Genomic DNA, 18,427 nt, shown 5'->3' with positions numbered 1-18,427 from the left:
AGGCAACAATGATTGATAAGAAATGTACTCTTTATCTTGCCCATGTAATTTTAACTCCTCTGTACGGTATGCTCACAAAAAAGAAAAAAATGGTCAAATATTAGCTTTAAAATAAACTTCATCTAATATTTCTCATTTGAAAAGAGAAGACTGTACAGTTGATGTCACTTGGCTTTCTTACTATCTTAGTTCAAAGCCAACCCAGGCAGGAGAGTCTGTCAAACTCATATCTGTAATTACACAGCAAAAAGTCGATAAGTGGAGTTTTGGTTTAAGCAGTAGAGTACTAGATTTGGGGGCTGGTGAGCATGAACAAAAACTGTTCAGGGACAGGGTCCAGCCTCTGGCTTCAAGCCCCAGAACTAACATAAACTAAACAAAAAAGCAAAGAAAAAAACCAGATATTTCATTGGGACCCTCCTTAAAGGAGTACTGGTCTGAGAAGTGGCACTGGATGCTCTTTTGGAATCCTTATTGCTCTGGAGAACTCAGGACCATACTAAAGGAATTGATAACTGACTCCTGCAATAAGAGAATCATGTCAGGAGTGAAATATCCATCCATAAAACACTTTAAATCCTCCATGTCTTTGTTTCTTTGCAGTCGAATTTTTTTTGGGGGGTCCAGTCGTGGGCCTGAACTCTGGGCCTCGGCGCTTTACCTCAGGTCTTCAACTCAAGGCTAGCACTCTACCACTTGAGCCACAGCACCACTTCTGGCTTATTTTTGCTTATGTGGTACTGAGGAATCAAACCTAGGGCCTCTGGCATGCAAGGTAAATTCTCTACCACTGAGCCACCTTCCCAGCCCCAGCAGTAGAACATATTTAATACAATGTTATTTCCTTTTGTTCTATGCTGGCCTTAAAATGGCACATTATTTCTTTTTGTAATTCTCTCAACTAGATGTTTACAGAAACATTATATATGAGTAAAAACACACTAGAAAAAGTCAAGGACAGAGTTTTCTTCAAGCCTTCGGATTCTCTTCTTTTATAGTAAAAAGGAAAGCACAAGTTTACTTGAACTTTGTCAATCCTCTATGTTCCATTCCACTCCTGGAATCAGTTTCCACATCCAGTCACAGTTACTTCCAGGAACAATCTATGGTGATGCTTGAGGTATAGTGAATGATTTCTGGCTTCACTGAAATAACACAAGGACACGTTTGGACCTGAAGTAACACGAGTTTCAGAGACAACTTAGTAAAGAGAAAATATGAAATTTATATTGCTTATAAATACATGATCCATGAGTATATTGAGTTCAAACTTTGTAAATTCTCTGTAAATTAAGGCGAATTTTAAAGGGGAAGAAGTTTCTCAGATCTTTTTTTTTGTGAGTGTATGTGCTGCACATTATTTCCCAAGTGTACATTAATTTGTTAACTCATGTTAACTATAGCAATAATAAGAGAAAGAGAAATTCTGTGTTTAAGTATAAGAGCTCAATACACTATAGAAGACTCTACGAATAAGACCACATTGAAACAATAAACCCAAGTCCAGTATGTAGATTTATGAAAGTGATACAAAGAAAGCATTACTTTTACGTGGAATAGGAAGTATGAGGCCACTCCCTTTCTAAATCACGCTTGCTAATGACAGAACTTTGTAGAACGTAGAATGGAAGAATAATTCGGTTTTCAATACAAGTCAAATATAAGAGCATGGACTTAATTGGGGAAAAAAAGTCCATCTTGAGAGAGCAGGGATTATGCTAGCTATGAACTGGTAGATAAGATCACATTTTTTCTTTCCTTTACTTATATATTGTTTGTTGATGGTGGTCTTAGAACTTGAACTCGGGGCCTGTGCACTGTCCCTCTGTTATTCAGCTCAAGGCTAGTGCTCTACCACTTGAGCCACAGTGCTGCTTCCAGTTTTCTTACAGTAAATTGGAGAAAAGAGTCTCCGGGACTTTCCTACCTGGGCTGGCTTTGAACCCCAATCTTCAGATCTCACCACCACCCAGCTTAGGATCACAATTCTAACAGTGTACACTCAGCATATGTAATGTGTATGTTCATCTATCTTTATATGAATTCTTGAGTTAAAAATCTGCGCTACAGCCTAGACTTTACACTCACAAAAATGTTTGTAGTTTAAAATTTGATTCTACTGGATAAATAAAACCTAAGAATGTAAAGGAATCTAGAAAGTTCAATTTGCATCCAGCCTGGGCAGAACAGTTTTGAGAAGCTATAATTAACAAGCCAAAAGCTGGATTGGAAGCATGGCTCATGTATTGGAATACCAGTCATGAGCAAGATTGCTGAATAAGATTTTGAAGCTTTTGCATACATACATACAATCATACACATATATACAGAGACACTTATATGTGCACACACAAATACACATATGAAGCAACTCTCAGAATATGTAGAAAAGATAGAAAAAAATAGAAAATATGTCCTGAGTAAGACTAGAATCAAGTGATAATTTTTAAAATTAGAAAATCCTCAAGCGAACTTTCTTCAAAAAAGTTTGAGAAAATTACATAGATAGGGATCAGATATATTAAGAGATTCAAGTAATCAATATTAAAAGGATTAGATCCATGGAGAAATGAATCAGAGTCCTCGCAGGTGCATTTGGAAATGTTCATATCCTGTGTCAAATGTTAGAACATCTTCGAAAATAGTACATGAACAGTCTGAGAAGTTTAGTGGATAATATAACTGGGGAAGTTCACAATTGCTAGTCTATATCTAGATTAAATAAACCAACAATTTCCTGGGAAGATGGCTCAGAGGAAGAGTGCTTGCATTGCATACATGAAGCCCTGGGTGCCATTCCTCAGCACTACATAAGCAAAAAGAAAAAAACCATAAGTGGCTCTGTGGTTCAAGTGGTAGAGAGCTAGCCTTGAGCTGAAGAGCTGAGGGAAAGCACCCAGGCCCAGAGTTCAGGCTCCATGACCGGATCCAAATATAAATAAATAAATAAATAAATAAATAAATAAATAAATAAATTTATAAATAAACCAAGAAACCATGGTGGGGCAATGTGATACAAGCTTTCAATTTTAGCACTCAGACTGACAGGAGATTAGAGACTGGAATTACATAGTGATAACTTCCCTGGACCAGGTAGTATAATTTTGTCTTAATAAAAGAAACCAAACAAGAAAGGAATACGCAATTGGAAATTTGGGCTAATTTTGTCATTATGTTTTGAGAAGTCGTTTCCTATTGAAATGCAACTCATATATAATCCTCAGTTGTGCTTTTAAGTGCTCTCTGCATTACAGAACATTCCTAGATGCAAAACGGCTCATGATTCCCATCTAAAATTTGCAAAAGTAAGTAATTATCATTCTGTTAGATTCCAAGGAAAGGATGAAGGATTAAAAAGCTTAAGCCTGGAGGAAAAGCAAAGTTCATCTAATGTAGGACTTTATAGATCTTGCTAAATTAGAGTTTAGACTTCAAATAAATATTTTGGTTTTGTTTGTAATTTCATATTCTATAGGATACTACAAAATTCTTTTTAAGTAGTGTGTTTAATTGACAAATTTACAAATGTTTCTTGCATTCTATTTGCCTAGCATATTGTTTCAAGAGAGTTTTAATTACAACTCAGTTAATAGATAATTCCAACAGTTCCTGTATAAAATGATAATGTAAATAATGTAGACCGAGTTGCCATGAAATGGATATTAATTTATAAATTTAGAAAAAGAGTGGGTTTTTGAGGCTTTGGTATAACATTTTATGAATAGAATAATTGTGTGACTTCTTCTTTCTTCTACCTGTATGTAACACAGAAAGCAATTTCCTTAATTACATGCCTCTGTATACAACCAGAAAAATGCTAGGTTTGGAGTTTGTTTTTATTTTTCTTTTTGTTTTATTGCTTTGTCATAGGGCTTGAACTCTGGACCTAGGAACTCTTTCTGAGCCTGTTAAGCTCAAGGCTTGTGCCCTACCACTTCAAGCTCAGTACCACTTGTGTCTGGCTTTTGCTGAGAAGTTTATTGGAGATAAGAATCTAGGGAACCTTCCTGCCTGGGTGGGCTTTGAACTGTAATCTTCCGATCTTAGCATCCTGAATATCTATAATAGTTAAAAAGTATAAATATAAATAATATTTGCAAGAATACCAGTGGAGGAAAAATGATGCAACCCAGTTTATTGTGGTGTAGGGCATCACATTAGCATAGGTGTAGTATTTATTCCAATAGAAATAAGCTATTTGTGATGTGAATTATGGGAATTTTGAGGTGCACCCTACAAGTTGGAAACTGTTGGGCTAGGATGACTTTATGGCATAAATTTTGGGATTGATGGTCATAAAAATAATAGCTTAATCTGATAAACAATTGCTTACTCTTGAAGAATTAATTATAACCGATACTTCATAGTTTTACCAGAATGTGGCTATTTTTCTGTTCACTTCTCAATCTGTAACACCCGATTGGAAAATGCATCTATGGCAGAATTACATAACATGCAAACAGGTACTATTTTGAATCTCTCAGGTATGAAATGTTCAGAATTTGAAAGTGAGTAGTTATTAGTAGTTATTATTTTAAGGAACACACATATCCTGTCCTCTTAACAACTTATTTACTTTTAAATGTTATGGGTTTCTATAGAATTAAACGGTTTTCAGTTTTAGTATGAGAAAGTACTAATTTATTCTTTTTTGAAAATATTGGCAATTATATTGTGAAAATATTGTCAAGTTATATAACATTCAAGTTGATAGCCCTCTGATAAAGAAGAGGCTATTAATTCAAATTAGATGCCAAATAGTACTGATTTTTAAAAAGTTACTACATGAAGAATAATATTTACTATACCAATACAGTGAAATTTTATTTAATGCAGCTTATTTTTTAAATTTCATTTTAATGTGAAAGTGATGTGCAGTGGGTTAGTAATTGTAAGGCAGTGAATACATAACTGTTCAAACTTGTTATACCCTCTCTCATTTTTCTCACAGTTTTCCTTCACCCCGAAACCCCTCACAAGTTGTAATGTACATTTCCAACATATTGTCTTCTGAGTATTGCTATTGCATTGGTTTTCCTTTTCTCCTTTGTCTCGCAAATTTGTTGTTCCTCTTCCCTTCCCTAATTAAGGTAAATGTATACACAATACCAAAACCAAACACAATAGGAGATAACCCATAGGGGAAAAACCCAAGGAAAATAGAAATCACATAGTACATTAAAAACAACAACTGCAAATAAATATCTCTGTCCATATCTTGGAGTTCATTTTGCTCAGGATCTGCTTATATGTTCATATATATGCATAACAAAGCCACTGGAAATAATAGTTTCATGGATACTATATCATGAACACAACATGTTAACTGTTTTTGATGGTAAAGGTGGAATTAGGATTGGTAAATTCATGAGTCTGATAAAGGAATTTCAAAAGAGGTTTAAAACTATGACAGGTAAATTTTAATTGTTCAAACTTTTTAACTTAGCCTATTAAAATTTAAAATTGCCTGGGAACATAGGCTTTCATGCAAAGAAATCCATGGAGACTTACTTGAGAGGTAAGATGGCTCATTTTCACACTAAAAAAACAAGCCTCACAAACAGTGCTGTAAATCCTGTAGGTTAACATGAGAATTGTCCTTAACCAGGAAATATCTTACTGTGAGAAAAAAGGTTGTAGTGGAATTTAAACTGTTTTTTTTTTTTAAATAAGACATCAAAATTTGTGAATTGACCTTTAATTAATAAACAGTAATTCTCTTATAAAGATAATTTTGGTCAAAATATTTAGGTAGAAAGTGCCCTTCAAAATGAAAGAACGTATTGAGTTTACACTTTTCTGTTTGTAATACGTTCCACAATGTCTTTGCAAGTGAAGCACTGAAACACAGAAAAAATCTGATTGTATACTTCAAACCAATGATTTCACATTTCTAAGTAGATAAAAAATATAATATCCTCATTAACATGAGATAGTGAAGACTTGTCTTATTGCATAAGACAAAAAGTTTGAGGATTAGAAAAGAATTGAGCAAATTGAAAAGGTAAAAAAACGCGTTCTTTGAAGCCCTAGCTAAGGATATTGGCTTCAGCAGTGGAGGGGGACAAAACTTTTTGATATAGATTGTCTTAATGTTTTTGCTACCTAAAGTGATTTTACAGAGCCTATTTGGCTCAGTATAATGCAAAACAAATTGAATGAAGACATGAAAATAAATTCTACCTCCAAATAAAAGAGTTTTAAAAGAGAAACCATGAAGATGTAGCAGTGGCGGATGCAGTATAGTCCTTCACCTTCACTAGACTTGAAGCCAAGAAGCTGTGATTAATTGGAAATCAGGCAAGAGCTAAGAGGGGACATAGAAGTAGGACATAGAATTATTGTCCTTTGCATGATCTTGTATTTAAAGAATCCCATAGACTCCACTCCCAAATTACTCAAGCGGATTCAAAATTTTGGCAAAGTAGTAGGGTATAAAATTAACCCCCGAAAATCAATGGCTTTTCTGCATGCCAACAATGAGAAAAGTGTGGTGGAAATTAGGAAAGCAACTCCATTTGTAATAGCCCCACAAAAAATAGAATACCTAGGATTTAACTTAACCAAAGAAGTGAAGGACCTCTTTGATGAAAACTTTAAAATCTTGAAAAAGAAAATCAAAACAGACCTTAGAAAATGACAAAACCTCCCATGCTCCTGGATTGGAAAGATTAACATCGTGAAAATGGCAATATTTCCCAAGGCTATCTACAAATTCAACACGATACCTATCAAAACTCCAACCTCATTCTTCAAGAAATAGAAGAGGTAATTCAAAAATTCATATGGAACAATAAAAGACCCCTAATATCAAAAACGCTCCTCAACAGAAAGAACACTGCTAGAGGAATACCAATACCAAATTTCAAACTCTACTATAAAGCCATAGTAATCAAAACCGATTGGTATTGGTATAAGAACAGACCTCAGGACCAATGGAATAGAATTGAAAACCCAGAAATGAACCTACAGACCTATAGCCATCTAATCTTCGATAAGGGACTTAACACAATAGAATAGAATAAAGACAGGCTCTTCAGTAAATGGTGCTGGCAAAATTGGTTACCTACTTGTAGAAAACTAAAGCTAGATCCTTATCTATCACCCTGCACCAGAATCAACTCCAAATGGATCAAAGACCTCGAAGTCAAAGCAGTCACTCTGAAAACATTACAGGATGGAAGAGGAGAAACCCTAGGTCTCCTTGGCTGAGGCTGAAATTTTCTTAATAGAGACCCGGAAACACAACAAACCAAAGAAAGTTTGGACAAATGTGATTGCAAAAAGTTGCAGAGCTTCTGCATGGCAAAGGACATAGCTAGCAAGATCAATTGAAAGCCCATGGACTGGGAGAATATCTTTAATAGCCATACAAGGGACAAGGGTTTCATATCTAAAATATACTTGGAACTCAAAAAATTAAATCCCCCAACAACAAATCCTCAAAAAAACAACTGCCCAATAAATAAGTGGGCTAAAGACTTAAAGAGAAAGTTCCCTGAAGAAGAAAGAAGGATGGCCAATAGACACATGAAGAAATGCTCAACCTCCCTAGCCATAAAAGACATGCAAATCCAAACAACATTGAGATACCACCTCACTCCAGTTAGAATGGCAAAAATCAAGAACTCTAACAACAACAGATGCTGGAGGAGATGTGGAAAGAAGGGAACCTTACTTCATTGTTGGTGGGAATGTAAACTTGTTCAACCACTTTGGAAAGTAGTATGGAGGTTCCACAAAAGATTTCACATAGAGCTCCCCTATGACCCAGCTATCCCACTTTTGGGAATTTACCAAAATGTTTACAAACAAGGCCACACTCAAGCTACCAGCACAACTATGTTTATTGCAGCATTATCTACCATAGCTAAGATATGGAACCAACCTAGATGCCCTTCAGTAGATGAATGGATCAAGAAAATATGGTATATATACGAAATGGAATTCTATACCTCCATCAGAAAGAATGACATTGCCCCATTTGTTAGGAAATGGAAAAACTTGGAAAAAATTACATTAAGTGAAGTAAGCCAGGCCCAAAGAAACACAGGTCCCATGGTTTCCCTTATTTGAAATATCTAGTATATGTGTGAGTCAAGCGGAAAAGGACAGATAATGTGATGTTAGGAAAATGAACCCTTAGATATGTATTGTAATATTTTTTCTTTCATGCATGTGTTTCTAATGCATTTATAAAATTATTTCTTTGTTGCTTTGTATGTAGCTCCACCACCGTATATCCCCCACTTTTACTATATTTGATGTTAGTATAACTTGTGGAGAAGATGGGGAAAAGCAAGTCGTTTAAGGATTCAGGTGGACCTGTTGCAACAATGACAAGTACAAGTTGTCATGTCAAAAACGAGCTTTACAACGTAGGTGCGGGGGGGGGAAGGGAGGGGGAAGGATTGTGTGGGGAGGAGGGGGGAGCCTGGGAAAGGATGTGAAGGGTAAACAAAGGAGGAGGCTGCAATGCTTGGTAAGAAATGTATGCATTATCCTGCCCATGTAATTGTAACCCCTCTGTACAATACGTTCACAAATAAAATAAATTTAAAAAATAAATTAAAAAAAAAGAAGTGTTGTCCTTTGTAACAGACAATGTAATCCAAGAAATGGGTGATTTAACTCTATTCTTCTCCATACATCTTGTTGAGCAAAAGCAAGACCAAGAGAAAAATAATCTATTGAAATAATTTTGCAAAGAATAATTTCACTTTTCCTGATATGGTATCTAAGGAAAGTCTTAAGAGAGAAGATAAAAGTCGTAAGAGTGAAGATAAAAATGGATTATTCTTTAGTTTCCTCTAAGCATCTTGTTAGCAAAATATATCTTTGAGGTTAGAATTTATTGAACCAAAAAGGGGTGGAATACTTATTTTTGTGGGCACATTAGACACAAGAAGATTTCAAGGTAAAAGAAAAAAGAAAAAAATTATAACTAAATATTTGTGATTACAGGTTCTTGGACTGTTTTTTTGGAGACAAAGATTTGCATTAGTGTTGGTCTTCATTAACATAGTTGTTGGGTTTCTGTGTCAACCAAATGAAAAGGGGAAGTTTAATGGACTCATTTGGACAAGTAAACAGCATGATAGAAAATAATGGCAAATAATATTTAATGAATTATTTTGAACAATTATTTTGCGAGAACGAAGAAGGAAAGATATAATTCAAAATCACTTGACTTTATTAAAAGTATGAAAATAGAGTAGTGAAGAGATCGAGAGAAAACAAAGAGGACTGCTTTCTCTCCAGTGGAGTAATAGGTTCTTGATCTTGTTTCTTCCATTCTGTTTTCACAAGCTATCAAGTGTGCCTCAGGACTCGAGTATCCAGTTCAAAGAGCATTCACAGAAGAAAATATTTGCAGTAGATACAGGTGAATTATAACCTTAGACAATCTATTTAAATCTGTTTAAAATTCTCCCCTACCCCAAATTGCCCTCTTTGAAAAGCTTTGTTTGCTTTTCCAAAGACTGACCTTCATTAATGATTTAAAATTTTTAGAGGATATATTCATACTCTCTAGAGATTGCTGTTTGGTTGTAATTTTTGTGTGTTTTTGTTTGTTGTTGTGTTTTTAACTGAATTTCAAAAGGTTGTGCAAGTGTGTTACAATTAAATGTGTCCATCAAATTGTCTAACGCTCCTGGATCAGAGTCACTCCTTCTATCAATCTGAACCAACCCTTTCTCCAAGATTCATTTCAGATTTACCGCTTTCTTTATTACATGTGTACATTGAGTATTCTAGCTTTACTTGCCCATTGTTCTATTTTTCATTCATTCTATTTCTTTACTATTGTTCTTCTCTGGTTTCAATTTCCTGATATTCATTCTGTTAAACTTCCTGTTAATTCTTTGAAAGGTTTACATACATTCCGTGGAGTTTCAATCCCACATATACTTGAACTGATGTCAGCTTGTATTTCCATAATTCATTCATCTGCAATAACAAATTTGCAAGACTGGAGATGTGAAGCACTTAGACATGATTTTATTCTCATTCATTTGGAAGATTAACCTTTAGTCAGCAAGAAAGTTTAAAAATGACTTAGAATGTACTCCTAACTACTAGTTTTTATAAATGGCTTTGTAAAATATATGTGATTATTTTATTTTACATAGGATAATATTTTGTACTACCTATAAGTTTTGGAAAAAGAAGAAAACTAAAATTTACTAGTGTAGAGGAATATGATAATAAAAGAAGACATATTTTATGTTTGTCACATCTCTGATCAGTACCCATATGCAAGACTTAAAGTCATATTTCTTACTATGTTAGACAGATAGGGAAAACATAAAACAACACATGATAAGGCAACTCTTAGTGACTTTTTAAAAGGTACGTTTTTATGTGATGAAATTTATTACCTAATATTTGGGTTTGAAATATGGGAGGCTGATCTATTTAACATATTTCTGGAAGGCACCTACTGAACAACACAAATGGTGGGGGTACTCTTTCTACACTTTAATGAATGAATTTGTTTGGTATTGGTGCTGGGTAAGTAAATCAACTCTATTGTAACTTGCTTCCTACACTTGAAAACCTTGTAATGTCACTATCATCTACTTGTCAAGTGTTATTTTGGCAAATGTGATTTTAAATAGTTTATTTGAAAATGAATATACTTTCAGGAGATTAAATGTAGGTTACCATTGGTTTGAGAATGACATTTTTATACTACAGAACCTAGTTTTCTGAAGTACCAGTGTTTTGAATCACTAAGTATCTTCTTAATGGTTTTCTAAATTAAATTTGACCTCTAAATCAAGTTTTCCTAGCCTTGGTAGAACAATTATGGATCTATCATTCCAGAAACTATTTTTTGGCCAACTTTTGCTGCACTGAAATCTTTCATTAATCATTAGGAGAGGGGTATTAAAAATAATCTTGTTCATTTGTGATTTTGTTCACTCATATGGCCTGGTCATCTGTAAATTGAAAGTTTGAACTACAGTACTTTCTCTCATATTTAGTGATCTCATCTTTCATTTCAAGTTTCATTGCATTTCACAGTTGATTACTGCTAATTCCTATAAGGAATTGGGGCCTTGAAATATATTATAGGACATGAGAAATGAGATTAGTCTTCAATTACTTTCTGTTGGCATGTTGCATGGGCCTAGGTTAGAAGTCTTGCCCTTGTTATCTGATGATGCAGATAACTTGAACCTGGTATCCTAGGACCCGTGGGTCCTGCAGAAGAATAATAGCTTTTAGACATTATATCAGCAAAATTTGGGTATAATCAGTAAGTATGCTTCAGAAATATGGAGAAAAACCCTTTGGGACCAGCGAGTTAAAACAATAAACAGAGCATCAGAATAAAATCCTTTATGAATTAGCGGAAAACAATACTGTTATTTTACCATGTGAATTCAGAAGACAACAAACACTTAGAAGGTATCACAAGTTTATACCGAAGACATTGCATTGATACTTTTTATATTCTAATTTATATTCTAAACCTAATTATTTATATTCCAATCTATTTATGAGAATAAATGTAAATATATTTGTCAAACTATCAATTCTAATAAGATTCACTGTGTGAAATTTAAAATCAGTACATATAAATATAAAATATATAAGTATATATAATATAAAAATTGTTTTGCATTGTTCTGTTGTGGTTAGGGTATAAAGGCAACTCTGTTTTAAAGTATTATTCCATTATCTCTACCTCAGTTTTTGGTAGAGTTAGACTTAAAACTTTACCATTTGTTGATTTACAGCCTAGAGGCAAGAGGAAACACTGTGATTAAAACATTACCAATTTAAGGCCTAATATCGAGGAGAAACGTATGGACTTCTCCAGGAGCTATGGACATATTTGGTGATAGAAAGTCCGTAGTGTAAGTTCCTGCCTGGTTGGATGATAGACAGGAAAGGACAGTAGGTAATCATGCATATGAACAATTTTTTCACCTTCTTGGCTTTAGCTACTTTTGAAATGATAAGTATAGTAAACAATTATATTTTGATAAAATACCTTCTATTCTGAACAATTCTGACAGAACTGTTCATCTCTCTATGATCTCTTGTAACTAAGGTTAGTTTTGTTCCAGTAGACAATCTATGCTGTCAGGGTAAGATATTCTGATTGGTCTGTTCCTACATGGAAGAAGGGTAAAGGGTCAGCTAGACATTTGTGCCAGCAAGACCTCATTTGGGAAATTTTAAGTTGCACAAGTTTAGAAGTAGCTCTTAAGCAAGGCTTACTTTGAATCCATTAGCTCCACAAAGCTAACTCAGTTGTGATAAATAAATACTTGAAAAGCAATCACCTTTGGACTTAGCTGTAAAGGCTTCAAAGTATGATCAAATTTAAAATGAAGAAGACAAAATAGTCATTGACAAAAAATTGCAAATAAAATAAAATAAAATTAAATTAAAAATAAAATTAAATATAAAATTGCAAATGTGAGCAATCTACCAAACAATGGGTTTTTCCCATTATACAAAGAATTTTAGAGAAATAAGATCAATAGCATATTTAGGAACAATAAGGGTTCCTTGTTATAAATATTCAACCATGGATATATGCCTGTAGGAAGATTCCAACATTAAGTACTTAAATTTAGAGGATACTACATGTTTCACCAGCAGGTCTACCCAAATTACAACAATACAGAGATTAACATGGCACTTGCAGAAGGATGATATGAAAATTTGTGAAGTATTCCATATTTTTCATTCTTCAAATGCAAGAAATGAAAAAAGTTATTAAAAGGTGATTACAAAAACACAAGTGTAACAAGACCTGTAATTCATAGAATTAAAGGTTAGTTTGACATCAGTATATTAAATCTTCACCTGAGAAAGGCCTTTACATATCATAACCTTTACAAAACTTGAAATTAGTTAACATTGTCATTTTATCCCAAAGAAATAAAAAAATACAAGGACCTAGGATAAAAGGAATCTTAAATTTTTCTATATGGAATGCAATCTGAAAGGACACATTAATGAACATATACATTATATAACAATGTAGAATTCAAATTATTATATGTAGGAGCGAATTAAATAGATTATGGACAATATACAAACATATATACTTTTTTCAGAAAAATGCCGTGAACATCTATAGTGTCTATACTATGCTTTTCAAAAGATGTTAAAATTATTTCTGATTCAAAAAAATAACAAACTCTCTTGAAATCATTATAGATGTATACAAACAACTCTTGAATACATTTTGACATCAAAGTCAGACAATTCACTTGGAAGAATACCATGGAATCCATGAATTTTGAAAGTAAGATATTGCTGTTGCTTTGTATTGTGAAAAAAATTGTAGGGACACAAAGGATGGACTGGCATTTTTGAAATTTAAGACACTTAACCATACCATTACAACTTAGGAGAAGAATATGTACAGTCTTCCACAACTTCAAAGAGGTAGTAATACTTACTTATCCTTTTGGAAACATCAAATGCAGTTTCTTCCAAGTTGTTCTTCAGACCTGGTTTCATATAATGGTTCCACAGAAGGAGATACAGCATATTGTTGTTATTTCTATTCCCAGCAGCGAGATGCAAGGGGGTCAAGAGACCTTTAGTTTGGGGACTGGTATCTGCATCATGATGAATTAAGAAAGAAGCCACTCTGGTATTATTCCACATATAAGCACTGTGCAGGTGTGTCTAGCCATTCAGAATTATTGCATGAATATCTGCCTTAAGCTACCAACTCATGGACAATGTCTAAGTGTCCACTCTAGGCTTCCCGATGAAGAGGGTTATACTCATCCTCATCCCTAGTATTCATCTGGGTGGCCTTTTTGGAAAGTAGTCTCCACACCATAGTATGCTGAATAATTTCAGGATCCAAAAGAGGAAATTTTCTTGGGTCCTACTCCATTTTTTTCTTGCAATTGATACTATTCCTCACTTTTTCATCTTAATTCCTGTCTTCATCAGAATTGCCTAACCAGAGACTTTGAGTGCCAGGGGGAATGAGATGTCCATGTTTTTCCCCAATAGTTCACATTGGTTGAACTGGTCAGAAAAATCTGATGAATTTTCTGCATATATTTATTCACCATGATTTTTTATTTTATCTTTTTCCATTTTTACTACTCGAAATTATTCTAACTGGAGAGTAGGGAATTTAGAGAGAGCAGAGGAAAGATTTTCCTCAATATTCAAAGGTACAGACTGAAAATGAGGACCAGTGGTGTCTTCATGTGCAGCTTATTCTAGGAATGAGAAAATAGGAAACAATGCCTTCTATGTAAATGATTTGGGAAATACAATGTTCTAGTGTGAGAGAACTCACTATTCAACATATGGACTTAAAGAGCTTTCTATTAGCTTTCTAATGTTAGTATTTAACATTCGAAAAAATGTAGAATGCAATAGTAAAATAGAAGTCCTTTGTATGACTACCTAAATTCTTGTTTTTTAAAAGATATTTGTTGTCATCTAAAAATACGCCTATCTATTGTCTTCAGGTGATTTTGATGATTGAAGATGCTTAATGAGAAGTCAAAATGTATTAGTAGTCCTTTGCTATCAATTAAATTTCACTTTTTCTTCTTGGAGGATATAATGATCAAAGCAAGCAATCAGCAAGCAATCGTTCAGAATCATGCTTCCAGTGCAAGTGAATCACCAGTAAGTAATCCTCGATACCATTATCCACAAAGATTTGTCACAGATACAATCACCCTGCCCTCTCTAGCTGCTTTCCTAGCCTGGACCTATTCCTTCATTGTACAGGAAAAGTGTGATTCAATAGATTTCAGTCAGATCTGTTAGTAGAATTATCAAGTATTTAGATTCTTTTTTTTTTAAAATTAGCTGTGGGGCATGAACTCTGGGCCAGGGCACTATCCTTGAGCTCTTCAAATCAAGGCAAGCGCTCTACCACTTGAGCCACAAAACCACTTCTGGATGGTTCTGTTTATGTGGTGCTGATTTGGGAAATGGTAGAGCAGAAAGTGAAATGATGCAACCAAAAATATAAAAACAAAATAAATTAGGATAATTATGGAGCAATCATATTGTCTATGAGAACCATGAAAGAGAGAGAGGAAAAGAGATACAGATGTGCAATGACCTAGCTAGCCACAAAATCCATGCTTCTAATCAATTTACAGAGCAAACAATTTTTTTAAGAGATAGAAATAGAATATATGTATTTACTTGAAATTAGTAAATACATTTTTAGTAGCCTACATAAAGAGTCAGAGCTTTGACCAAATTACAGACAAGAATCTTAAACCTTGGGCTAGGATGTTGGCTCAGTGGTAGAGTGCTTGCCTTGCAGCTTACTACAGTGCGGAGAATACTTTCCAAAAAGGCCACATATGAATAATAGGGATGAGGATGAGTAAACTCCTTTTCATTGGGAAGCCCAGAGTGGAAACCTAGACATTGTCCATGAGTTGGTAGCTCAAGGCAGATATTCATGCAATAACTGTGAATGGCTGGACACCCATTCACAGTGCTTATATGTGGAATATATTGCAACAGCACACACACACACACACACACACACACACACATCATCATCATCATCATTATCATCATCATCAAATTTCTTCATAAGTATTTTTTGCGTATGGTCTTAAGAATAAATTTACATTATTAACTTGAATTTCTGACAGGACAATATCATCACTGTACATCTTGGTTGTATGCTCTCAGTTTTAAATTACTATTTAAGTATGTGCATTAGATAAGTATAGAGAAAAGTAGGAGCCACTCCGGTGGCTCAGGTCTTTAATCCTAGCTAATCAAAAAGATGAAATCTGATGATTGTGCTTTGAAACCAGACCAAGAAAAAAAAGTCCATTAGATTCTGATTTGAAAGTAACCACAAAAGCTTGAAATGGAGCTGTAGGATAAGCATTAAATTGCTAGCCTTGAGAAAACTAAAACAAAAAAAAAATAACAAATTCTGGAACAGAGTCAGGCCCTGAGTTCAAGCTCTAGTATAAGCACCAAACTAATGAATTAATTAATTAATTAAAAATAAATTAAGTGGTCGCATGTGGAGAGGCAGGTAAAATGTAACAATCGTGGACACTGGATTATGTATTATTTTGTAATAAGGCAAGTTATCATTTTTCCTAATCACTAATATTTTATTTGAACTTTTTTGTACAGTAAATCCTGAATTTGGCATGCATGTATATGTGTTTATAAATGTGCGCACATGTGTGTGTATATGCGTGAGTGTGTGCATTTGCAATGTTGCTTGCCAATGTGGACAGAGTGAGGCTGAAAAGAGCTGTGTTGAAATATAGTTATTTATCACTGTTCCATCCTGTTATTTCAGTGGAACCACCCTTCTGTACATTTTATTTGTCAAATAATAACATCATCATAAATAAAGCATTTACACCATTAAGTTAGATAAAAGAGATCACTTTCAGTTAAAAGAGATCACTTTCAGTTCTTAGTATATATTAGGCAATAAGATACACATATAATTAGGTAGTGAATTATTGATGTAAGATGACTGTCAGTACAAAATATGTATTTGACCTCTTAAATTGGATATACTTTTAAGATATACTCATGGAATGATTTTGACCTACTCGACCAAACAAGTATTACTCGCTGGTTATTCCTGTGAAACTCAAGGTGGATAAACTCTTTCCAGATTTCTGTTGAAAATAACTTTCTTTGTAAGATCATATCTATTCACACTAAGATAATAAACCCCGTATTTTTAAGGTTTGAATATCCCATCATATTGACTGAAAATCAGTATTGTGGATATGTTTGTTAGATATACATTGCAAAAACAAACAAAAAGCATGTGTCACCTCCAGATTGTGGATGCATTTGAAGTTGTTTTGTACATACAAATGTTTCTTCATTAATTGTTCTTTTGTGGGAGTAACTATCACAACTTTAACAAATAAGGCTTTTTGAATATCTTTTCCAATATAAATAACATCCCAGAGCAAGTCTTGCAATTTCTGAAACCCCTTTGAATATTTCAATGTTATTTCAGTTCATTGACTATACAGCTAAAAGCATTTCTGAAATAAACATTGTTAAAATCTGAAAATGTTAATGGATATAAAGGCTTTTTATGCATCATTTTATGAAAAGCCAGTTTTTATGAAACTAAAAGATATAGAATAAAAGAATGGAAGTGAATTGGGTGAGCTAATTATTAGTATAACTTTGTTTTCTATTAGCACAATCCTTTGAACGTACATGATGAAGTTAAATTATGTGCTTTTTGACACTATGCTTCAGTTATTTTTAGAATCTTTGTAGTTATAAGAGTGAATTTGTAGTATAAATAAATGTCTTTGAAAATGATTAGGATTAATCTTGTGTTTTGTGTCCTACTCCCCCAAAAATGAGTTATTTTCAAGTGTTAATAGTTTATAATTGAATCTTCAGTATCATAAGAAATTTTGAAAAATGGATTGTGCGGGGAAGATGTAGTCGCCTCTTCTGCCAACCTGCCCTTTGCCTCCGCACTTCTCTGGGGCCAGCAGCAGCCCGACCAGGGGCCCGGGGCCGCAGGCTCAGACAACGGCCATGGGCTTGGTGTCCAACCAGCAGTTGGGAGGTGGCTTCGCCAAGGCAGCGGAGAAGGCACCCGAGGAGGCGCAGGAGGATGCCGCTCAGGTGGCTGAGGAGCCTCAGCTGTTGCACAGGGCTGGCATCTGTAAGTAGTTCAATGTGCGCAGAGGGTTCGGCTTCCTATCCATGACAGCCCGCATCAGGGTAGCGCTCGATCCCCTGGTGGACGTCTTTGTGCACCAGAATAAGCTGCACATGGAGGGCTTCCAGAGCCTGAAGGAGGGAGAGGCTGTGGAGTTTACCTTTAAGAAGTCTGCCAAAGGCCTAGAATCCATCCAAGTCACTGGGCCCAGTGGGGTGTTCTGTATTGGGAGTAAGAGGTGGCCAAAGGGGAAGAACATGCAGAAGAGCAGATCCAAAGGAGACAGGTGCTACAACTGTATTGGTCTAGACCATAATGCCAAGGAATGCAAGCTGCCACCACAGCCCAAGAAGTGCCACTTCTGCCAAAGCATCAACCACATGGTGGCCTCCTGTCCACTGAAGGCTCAGCAGGTCCCCAGTTCCCAGGGAAAGCCTGCCTACTTTAGGGAAGAAGAAGAGATCCACAGCCCTGCCCTGCTCCCTGAGGCCCAAAATTGAGCCCCCAGAGTCGGGGGGGGGCAACTCTAGCTAGCAGGAAGTTTCAAGGAGCAGGCATCAATCGGCAAAGTGGAGAAAGTTGGAAAATGGATTGGGTTGGCGAGTAGCTGGCTCTTCCATACGTCTCAGGCCAGGATGTCCCAGTATCATCCCATCTTCTCTTTTGATGAGGGGAAGGGGTGATGCATAGTAATCCCATCATGATCTATCCCAATTCAAGTGAGGGGCTTTGGGGGAACCACTTGTGAAACCTGCGTACTTTATATGA

The 18,427-nt window shown here is 35.0% G+C and overlaps 2 pseudogenes; both read left to right on the top strand.

Annotated features, from left to right (window-relative positions):
* Positions 1-12,609: 12,609 nt before the first annotated feature.
* Positions 12,610-12,709, top strand: LOC138835438 (U6 spliceosomal RNA; annotated as a pseudogene).
* Positions 12,710-17,532: 4,823 nt separating this feature from the next.
* LOC138835423 (protein lin-28 homolog A pseudogene) lies at positions 17,533-18,159 on the top strand (annotated as a pseudogene).
* The last annotated feature ends 268 nt before the right edge of the window (positions 18,160-18,427 follow it).

Source organism: Dipodomys merriami, unplaced genomic scaffold, assembly GCF_024711535.1.
Source record: "Dipodomys merriami isolate MVZ:Mamm:240054 unplaced genomic scaffold, mDipMer1.0.p SCAF_238, whole genome shotgun sequence".
Taxonomy (NCBI): Eukaryota; Metazoa; Chordata; class Mammalia; order Rodentia; family Heteromyidae; genus Dipodomys; species Dipodomys merriami.
Note: the sequence above shows the minus strand (reverse complement) of the source record. Positions and strands in the feature narration are given on the sequence as shown.